Here is a 9747-nt window from a genome sequence, read left to right as displayed (position 1 = left end):
ACACATACATACATGTTTAGAATTTTAATGGAAGATAAACAAAAAATGTTCTTTAATTATCTATATAAAAAGAGAGCATAGAAAGGGGTCAGAATGGATGTTTGACTTCTCTGAATATGCTTTGTTTTGTCTATTTAAGTGTTGAAATCATCTATTTTACTTCATCAGAAAAGAAAATTAAATTTTAAAAAACAATTCCTATAATCTGAGAGTCATATGAAACTAATTGTCTGTCAAATTGGTAGAATAATCCCACAGAGCTTAATTATTTCAAGTTACTTTTAAATAGTCATTCATCTATACATTCCTAGTGGGATACACTCTAAAGGCAAAAGGAAATCTGAAAACATCTTCAGTTCCTTGCAGCAATCATGTACTGGGAGTGATGGAGTTAGTATTCTGAGACTGTTTCAAGTAACGTGTTAATGAAATTGGATGTCAAAATTGTTGCTATGAGATAAGAAACAGAGATACAGGCTAACTGTTCAAGAGTTTAAGTAAAACTCTGAATCTGAAGAAGAATTTTATGTGAACTTATAGTGTACTTTATAAGAGAGAAAAAAAATCCATTTCCAAGCTGTGATAATGAAAAGGTATAGAAGGGGCTGGAGAGATGCCTCAGTGGTTAAAAGCTGGCTGCTCTTGCAGAGGACAAGAGTTTGGTTCCCAGCACCCACATGACAGCTAACAACCTTGTTTTAACTCCAGTTCCAGGGGATCCAACACTCTGTTCTGACTTTCCTGGGCATTGCACAACACCAGTACACTTAGATACATGCAGGCAATACACTCAGATACATAAAATAAAAATAATAAATAAAAGATTTTTTAAAGAAAAAAAAGGTATAGAAACAATGACCAATCCAGTAACAAAGAATGTCCAGATTGTGATATTCAAATAGCTTTTTACTCTGAAAAAGACCAGGGATTCATTAAAAAAAAAAAAGTTGATTCCACATCTAGAGTAAGAAATGTACAAGATAAGCTTGAAATATCTCATTACACTAAAATGTAAGGAAGTTAAAGGAAAGTGTCAAAAATGTTCAGGAGCCAATTTAGAGGAACTCCTACTGGTCAAAGATTTGAACATCAGGAGAACTGTGATGGCATATGCAGAAACATATTGGAAAATTTTACATATGTATGTATATATGTGTGTGTATATATTTGTATATATATTTTATTTGTTCTAACAGTACTGGAATGGAGCCCAGGACAGTGCATATATTAGACATGTGCTCTAAAACTGAGTTACACACCCAGCCCATACTAGATATATTTAAATTCATGAGTTCATGACAAGATATATTTGAAAAACAATGCTAAAGAACTAACTCACTCTTGTTTTTTGTAGTTTTTGTTTATTTGTTTGTTTGTGGGTTGTTTTTCTAGTTCAGTTTTGGTTTTTGAGACAGAATCTCACCGTGTAGCCCCAGCTGACCTGGAACTTGCTGTATAGACCAGACTGGCCTGGTTCTCATAGAGATCTGCCTGCCTCTGCCTCCCAAGTGCTGGAATTAAAGGTGTGTGCCACCACACCCAGCTTCTAACTCATTCTTTTTTAAACTGGTCAATAAAAAGAAAGAATCACTATTTGCCACCTTCCCAAAGCCTTCTGTATACTAAAGACTCATATTTTCAAAATCTCCAAACCCGACCCCTTCCCCTAACTCCTAATTTGTATACCCACCTATCCATTTAGTATCTCTATTTGAATATGGCCAATTTAATATGTCCCAAACTAAACTTTCAATTCCCTTCCTGTGTCAAATATGCTCTTCTAGGTATTTCCCCTTTCAAAACAATGAGTACCACCTCTTTTCTGACTAAAACACTGACATCTTTGAGGGAACAACACCACTTTCACAATGAAAACATTGATGTCTTTGACTCCTCCTCTTCCTCTTGTGCCTCTGAAATATATCCAGAATGAAGAGAGGCTTCTCTTCATCACGTCCCTTGTGATGCTCCCACCCTGGTCCATGTTCCTATTCTGTTTCCCTTGACTAGATTTTCAACAGCCTCCAGTTTGCACTCTTGTCCCTAATAGGCAGCTGTCTATATTCAGCCAGGCTGCCCCTTTTAAAGCACAGAAGATCAAGGCACACATGCCAAATTTTCCACTCACATTCCATCTGTCTCAGAATAATATACAAAGTCTATCCACATGCAAATAATTAGGGAACCAGAAAAATGAAAAATTTTTAAAAATTAAGGGCCTAACAACTTGGCCACATCAGCCTGGCCGTCCATATCCCCAGTAAGGACCATTGTGACAGATTAACTGCATAAAGCACTCCATCTATCTCTATTTGGTCCAGGAAATGGCTGGCCACCAAAAACCCTCTACTCTTCATATTGAACAATTCTTCCTTTATGGAAATGTCCCCAAATGCCTCTACTCAAGGACCACCAAATATACCTAAGTATCAGTTAGATAGCCTCCCTGATTCCAAAAATCCCAGCCACAATAGAACGTTGGCCAGAGACTCAGTATTTCCTCCTTTATCTGTATAAAATAGACTCCTTGACTCTTTAAAGGTACTGTTTAAAATGTGTCCTTGGGGCTGGAGAGATGGCACAGAAGTTAAGAGCAGTGGCTGCTCTTGCAGAGGACCTGGGTTCAATTCTCAGCACCCACATGGTGGCTAACAACTCTCTGTAACTCCAGTTCCAGGGGAATCCAATGCCCCCTTCTGACTTCTGTGGACATTACACGACATGGGTGTACTTACATGCATACAGGCAATACACTTGTGTTCTAGTTTGTTTCTCAATTGCTGTGACAAAACACTCTGACCACTACCAACTTGGGGAGGAAAGGGTTTATTTGGCTTACACCTCCCGGCCACAGTTCATCAGGGAACCCAAGGTAGAAACTCAGGGCAGGAACCTGGAGGCAGGAGCTGGAGCACAGGCCATGGAGGAATGCTGCTTACTGGCTTTCTGCCCTGGCCCCTGCTCAGCTTGCTCTCTTATGCAACACAGGCCCACCTGCCCAGGGGTGGCACCACCCACAGTAGGCTGGGCCCTCCCACATCACTCAACAATCAAGAAGATGCCCCTCAGACATGGCCACAGGGCAGTCCACTGGAGGAAATTCCCCAGTTGAGGCTCCCTCAATCCAGCTGTGTCAAATTGACACTAAAGCTATCCAGCACAACTCATATACATAAAATAAAAATAATAATAAATAAAATATTTTAAAATGTGTCCTTGCTGTAGACATAGTTCAAAGCTTTTTATTCCCCTGGGGAGTTTGTTTTTCTTTTTCTTTTTTTTCCCATTTTCTCCTCACTGTTGTTTCAGAATTGCTTATTCTAGAATCCCTAGAATGCATGAAGCCTTAGGTTCAATCCCCCAGCACTACTTAAAACAGGACATGGTGGTGCACACTTGTAATCCCAGCACTCTTGGCTATAGGGTAAGTCTGGAGGGCAGCCTTGACTATAAGAGCCTCTGTCTCAGAAATAAAATAATTTAAAAGAATGTATCCCTACATCAAATGGGATGGGATGGTGGCAGTGGGTTCTTTGGTGGGACTATTATGCATAAAGAATTTCTGTTCATTTTGCCTGAACTTCATCTTACCTGGTTTGGAGTCTGCTTCATAGCAAACCCAAAGGCATCATTTATCTACCTATTTGCTTATGGTGTGTATTCCCCTCAATCTATAACTTTTGGCTGGCTGCATGACTGAAATGCCTTTTAAGGTAAGATTTTAATGACCAAGGGCTAGCCTGGCAAAGATCTTGTGAAAGAACATTTTAGGTGGGAACAGCAAATCAAATTCAGTAAGGAGCTCTTTCCCTTTTTGTTGTGATCCTAGTTCCTTACCAGTGTAATTTAGTATTGAGGGCAATTAAAAGATTTTTATTTGATTGGTGGTTTTCTTTTTCTTTTTATCCTATTTTTTCCTCACTGCTATTCCAGGATTGCTTTTGTATTACAAATTTAGCCAAGAGCACCCAACTCTCTCCAGCCCAATGTATTATTCACCAGTCTTTGTTTTTATTGAGAAGGACTTGGCAGAATTGAGTCTGTGCCTTTTAATTGTTTACAACTCAGAATATTTGTTTATGAACAGACATGATAGCTGATATGAACTAGAATCAGTTTCCCAATCACCTCAGGGGGAAAGCCCAGCATCCCTTCTGGTCTGTGGTGTTGCAGTAAGAAGGGCCTTTATTAAAATTGCCAGTGGGAGCCTTGCTCATAGACACCCCAGGCTCTCCCTTCTACTCACTCACATTCTATTTAGAGTCTGCTACGCGTGTTTTGTCTTATGTTTTGGGGCAAAGTGTTAAAATAATCTTACGTTTTTTATTGAAGTCAAATTTGAACATCATTAAAAACACAATGCTACACAATGACTGAGTCTCTCACCCTTCCTCTAGTGCCCAGCCTTTATCTCTTCTTCCTCTAACTCATTATCTTCAGAAATCCATTTCTATATCATTTTTGGAGTTATCTGTTGACTTGTGGTGTAACAGTTGAGAATTTAGATCGGTTACACAACTTTCCTCTAAATTCAATGAGAGGATATGTCTCTTTGTATTCCTTGTCCTTGCATGTTGTAATCTTTCCCCCAAATGTCTTCTAATCTATTATTACAATATTTAAGACTGATTTATCCATTGATTATGTCAAAGCCCCCACTCTCCAGTCCCCTTCCCATGATTGAGTCCCACCAGTTGGGAGCCAAGCCTTCAATACATGAGCCTTTTGGAAGAATATTTCCAGCCCAAATTTCATTTAATCTTAGAGTGAATGGGCTATCGTCCTAGAAACCCCTAATTGCTAGATGTTATCATCTTTGCACTCAGTAGCTGATGCTGCTCCTGCCCCCAACTGTTCTGCTTCTCTCCAGACCATTCACTAACCATATTTAGACAGAAACATGGCAGTTATTTGCTGTATATTATGACTGCTGCTGTTCATTTTCTTACCTGCTAAATGCCTGGCTGTTGAGCGTCTGTGGGAAGGAATGAGAGAGGGCTAGGGAAGCAACCAACACTTCTCAGAAGCAAAGTGATGATCCCTGCCTTTCGTTTCTGCACACCTCGGTGTCTCCCAGCTTTCTAGGGTATGCACTTTCTTTATCTGCCCCTATTCTAAGCTAGGGCTTCTTAACATCTTTTTTACTCAAAACCCCTCTTGGCCTGATAAATTTTTATATAACTCTGAGAATATAGGTATATAAAATTGGTATACAAATTAAGCATTTAGTGATAGTAAATCATAAATGTTTTATTATTGTTCTGTGTGTGAGTGATGGGGTGGAGACACATATCATGGCACTAATGTGGAGGTCAAAGGACAACTCTGTAGATTCAATTCTCTCCTTCCACCATTACATGAGTTCCGGGAATAGAACTCAAATAATCAAGTTTGCACAGCAAGGTCTTTACCTGCTGAGCCAGCTCACTGACCCAAGATATTTGTTTTAAAATAATTCTTTGAGGGCTGGAGAGATGGCTCAGTGGTTAAGAACACTGGCTGTTCTTGCAGAAGACCCAAGTTTGAATCCCAGCACCCACATGGCAGCTAACAACTGTCCGTAACTCCAGTTCCAGGGCATCCAATAGCTTCTTCTGTTCTCCATGGGCTTTGCATGACACGGGTGCACTTACCTACATGCAGACAATACATGCATACACATAAAATAAAAATAATAAAATATTGTAACAAAAAAATAATAATTCTTTGAGCTGGTCATGGTAGTGCATGCCTTTAACTCCAGCACTCAGGGGGGCAGAAGCAAGTGGATCTATATAAGACTGAGGCCAGCCTGGTGTACATAGTGAGTTCTAGTCTAGCTGGGACTACAAGGAGACACTGTGTCAAAAAACACTTCAAGGATTCTAATACAATAAAATTCAAGAATTCATAAATTTGGTATTTGCTGAGGAATGACAGGAGAAAAATGGTAAACACCTCTGCCTTCTGTAATTAAACCAACATGTTTGTATAAGAGTAGAAAAATTTGTATGTACAATAGAAACACTACAAATCAGCATATACAGTGTAACACAAATGACCTGAGACAAAGTTCTCAGAAGAGAGAGGAAACCCATACATTTTCTTGAATCAGAAGCTGACAACACAATTGCCTGACCATGCACAGTTGAAAACACAAAAGCTCTTGTCAGCTGATTCTGATATTACCCTACCTTGTACACTCCCTTGAACACTCCCTGTGACTTAGAGCTAGAAACATGTTTTGCATCCTAATTAGAAGAAAAAAGCACATGTTAAAAAATAGCACACTCTGACCTATACAGGTTAATTCCGGGAATGTCAGAATGATTCATTTTCAGTATATTTACTAAGCTGTCGGTTACATCATTAGAGCAAACCAGTAAATCCATATAATTTTCTTCATGGATACTAAAAAGGTATTCCATAACAGCTGGTATCCATTTCTGATTTTTCTGCAGTGCTGAATATATGTATATGTCTATACTACTCAAAATCAGTATTATACCTGATAGGAAAACAGCAGAAGCCTCACTTGAGACTGGGATTAGTCAAGGAGCTTCAGTATTTTTACTCTTATTTAACTTTAACCTGGATATACTAATTAAAATAATTCGACAAAAGAAATGAGTTAAAGGCAAAAAATAGAAAATGAGAAGTAAGATTGCTATTACTTCTATTTGATACACTTACATACTTGGAAAAATCAAATGTATCAACTAAAAACTGTTATAAACATAAGCAAGTCAATAAAATATACAGATACAAGATTAGTAAAAAGAAATGATGTATGAAATTAAAACATACCATTTCTTATACACAAACAGAAGAGCTGTTAGAATGAAGGATTTCAGTTACAGAAGCTATGACACAGATAAAATTCCCAGGCTGTTGAGATTGCTCAGCAGGTAAAGGTGCTTCCTGCCAAGCCTGACTTTCTGAGTTCAATCTTCTTCGGGACTCACATAATGAAAGGAGAGAATTGATTTCTATGAGTTGTTCTCTGACCTCCATGCACATATGCATGCATGCATGTACACACACACAAAATAATAAATACGCATACAATAATAAAATAATTTTTAAATTTTTTATTGAATTTTGTGATTTGCATACGGTATAATTTTAAATAATCCTATAGGTACAGAAGACTTCAAATGGAAAAGAATAGCAAATTTTTGAATAAAAAAACAAATCAGTCATGGAAATGGTTCATTTTCCCTTAATTAATCTGCAAATTTTTTAATATACATCTTTAATGTGAGCCCAATTAAAAAATGATGCCAACAGGGGTTTTTTTTGTTTGTTTGTTTTCTTGGTTTTTGTTTTGTTTTGTTTTTTAGAAAAAGACAAACTGTTTTTGGAGTTTGTGAGCAAAAGAATAATAATAAAAAAATAAACAGGAAATGTTTTTCAAAATACCGTAAGGAATTAGATTTACAATGCTGACACATGCCTGCAATGTCAGCATTTTGGAGGGAGGAGAATCAAGAGTTCACAGTTATCCTTGACTACATAGCAGTTTCAGGTCAGCTAGGGCTACATGATACCCTGTGTGGAAATCACTTTTCCAATAAGGACATGCTCTGGACAAATGACTTCTATCTAACCTTGCAACCAAAAAGTTAATCTTGTGTTTTGAGATCAATTAACACTATCTCAGCTTGTTTATAATTTAAATCAAGCTTACTAGACCTTTTGCTCCTCTTGTAACCTAAACATATATATTCATATATTGGCCCAGGACAATGTATGAATGTGTGTGTGTGTGTGTGTGTGTGTGTGTGTGTGTGTGTGTGTGTATGTGTGTGTGTTGCATATCAAACACGGCAAGCAGTGGATATTCATTGGAAGCAGTGAGAATTAGTTCATTTGTGTTATAAACAGTAGGTGGGATTACATTGATAATATATGTTTGTGCTTGTGTGTGCTGTTCTAGGTCAGTAGGGGTCAGAAAAGGAAAATTTCCTAATAAGATAAATCCTTCTGCTTTGCCTTCCCCATTTCATGCTGAATATACTGTTTCAATAAAAGAAAGAGGAAGGCCTTTATCCAAGAGAGCTTAGTTCTAGGAAAAATCTGAAGGAGCAGGTTCTCAGAGCAGTTCATGTCTCACTCTTGGTTAAAATGGATGTTAAGAGTCAGGCTGTGATTCTGGCATTGCTGTGATGTCACATACCACCACAACTGGTCTCAAAAACAAATTTAAATGTATTAAAAAGCTATTGCGAATAACATGTGATAATGATTCATGAATCTAGGGTACCAGTACCCTAGAAATTCCCTCAGTAATTTCTCTAGTGTGGTGGAAATATGGAAAAAGAAATAAATACAAAAAGAAATATGAAAAAGAAATAAATTAAGGAAAAATGGCAATCATAGCTCTCGCAAGAACTTGTTATTAAATATCACCAGATTTAGAAAACAAAATACAAGATACCTTGTTAACCTTAAATTTTAGGTAAATAATGAACAATTTTTTATAGTTTGATTTTATTTTGCTGTTGTTGTTGAGGTTGTTTGGGGTTTTTTGTTTTTATTTTTGAGGTTGAGTCTCACAATGTAGCCCTGACTGACTTAGAACTCACTATTTAGACTAGGCTGGCCTTGATCTCACAGAAATCCACCCACCTCTGCCTCCCAAGTACTGGGATTAAAGGCATGCACTACCATGCCCAGTTAACAATGAATTTTAAAAAGCATATCTCAAACATTATGCTCCAATGACTTGCATTTAGTGGACTAGGAATGCAGGCCCATAGTTCATTACTTGGCTAGCATGCAGCAGGCCCTGGGTTTGATTGCAAGCATTGTCCCTCCCCCTCAAAAAAACTTCATATTGATCTAAATTTAAATTTAGCATGGTATTCTGTGTGTTACTTGGAAATCCTATTTGAACCCCAAATCAAATAGGTCATATGGGCTTGATTTGGTGTTCACTGTCTAGAGCAAAGTAGGTTTGGACTGCTACAGAAACACTCCTTCAAGGCTGTCAACGAGGACTGTTTAGACTTCTTTCTGGCTATCTCTTGCTTTTCAATTATAGAGACCCTCACTTTCCAGTCGTGCTGAAACCTCTGAAGTCTTGTGCACTGGCCTGTAGTGTTCATCAAGTACATGTTGTGCTAAGTGCTCTTCCGACCTCCTCTCCTCATTTTCCATTGACTAATGCATAGTTTTCCTTAGCCCAAGTATTTCAGAATGAAAGTCAAATAGAATATGTTACTAACTAACAAGCTTATTCCCATTTTCTTCAAACAGGTGACCATTATGCTGATCTACCTTTAATTTTCCTAACTCAGGCAGAGACACAGGTTCTGAGAAACAGTGTTCAGTTACATAACAGCTCAAGGGTGGCAATCAAATGGTGACTGATCCTCCATCCCAACATTGCGATAGCAAAAGGCAGTAAGTAATGAGGATTGTTGTAAGTTAGTGAAGTTCAATCATTTTTTTTCAAATGGGACAACCAGTACTCAATTCTGCCACATGCTTCAGCCTGAGGATACATGCCTAATATTGTAAGGTCATTTGCTTTTTCAAGAAATGCTTGAATTTTTTTAACCATGTGTAAAATCTTCCAGTTCAAAAATTTTAGCTCTTTAAACTGTAAGTAGATGACTTCCTTCATAGGATCACCAGTTCTGAGGTTTTATATTCTGTTTAAAGCTGACGTTTTCCTACCAGCTGCACTAATATCTTGTCCTTAACTGTCTGAGCACTGTTCTCCCTGAAAGCAGAAACTTTGCATCTTATTTTGGTTTTTCA

The sequence above is a fragment of the Nannospalax galili genome, unplaced genomic scaffold (genome assembly GCF_000622305.1).
Source record: "Nannospalax galili isolate Female #2095 unplaced genomic scaffold, S.galili_v1.0 scaffold1120, whole genome shotgun sequence".
Lineage (NCBI taxonomy): Eukaryota > Metazoa > Chordata > Mammalia > Rodentia > Spalacidae > Nannospalax > Nannospalax galili.
The sequence above is the reverse complement of the archived record's forward strand: the minus strand, read 5'-3'. Positions refer to the sequence as shown.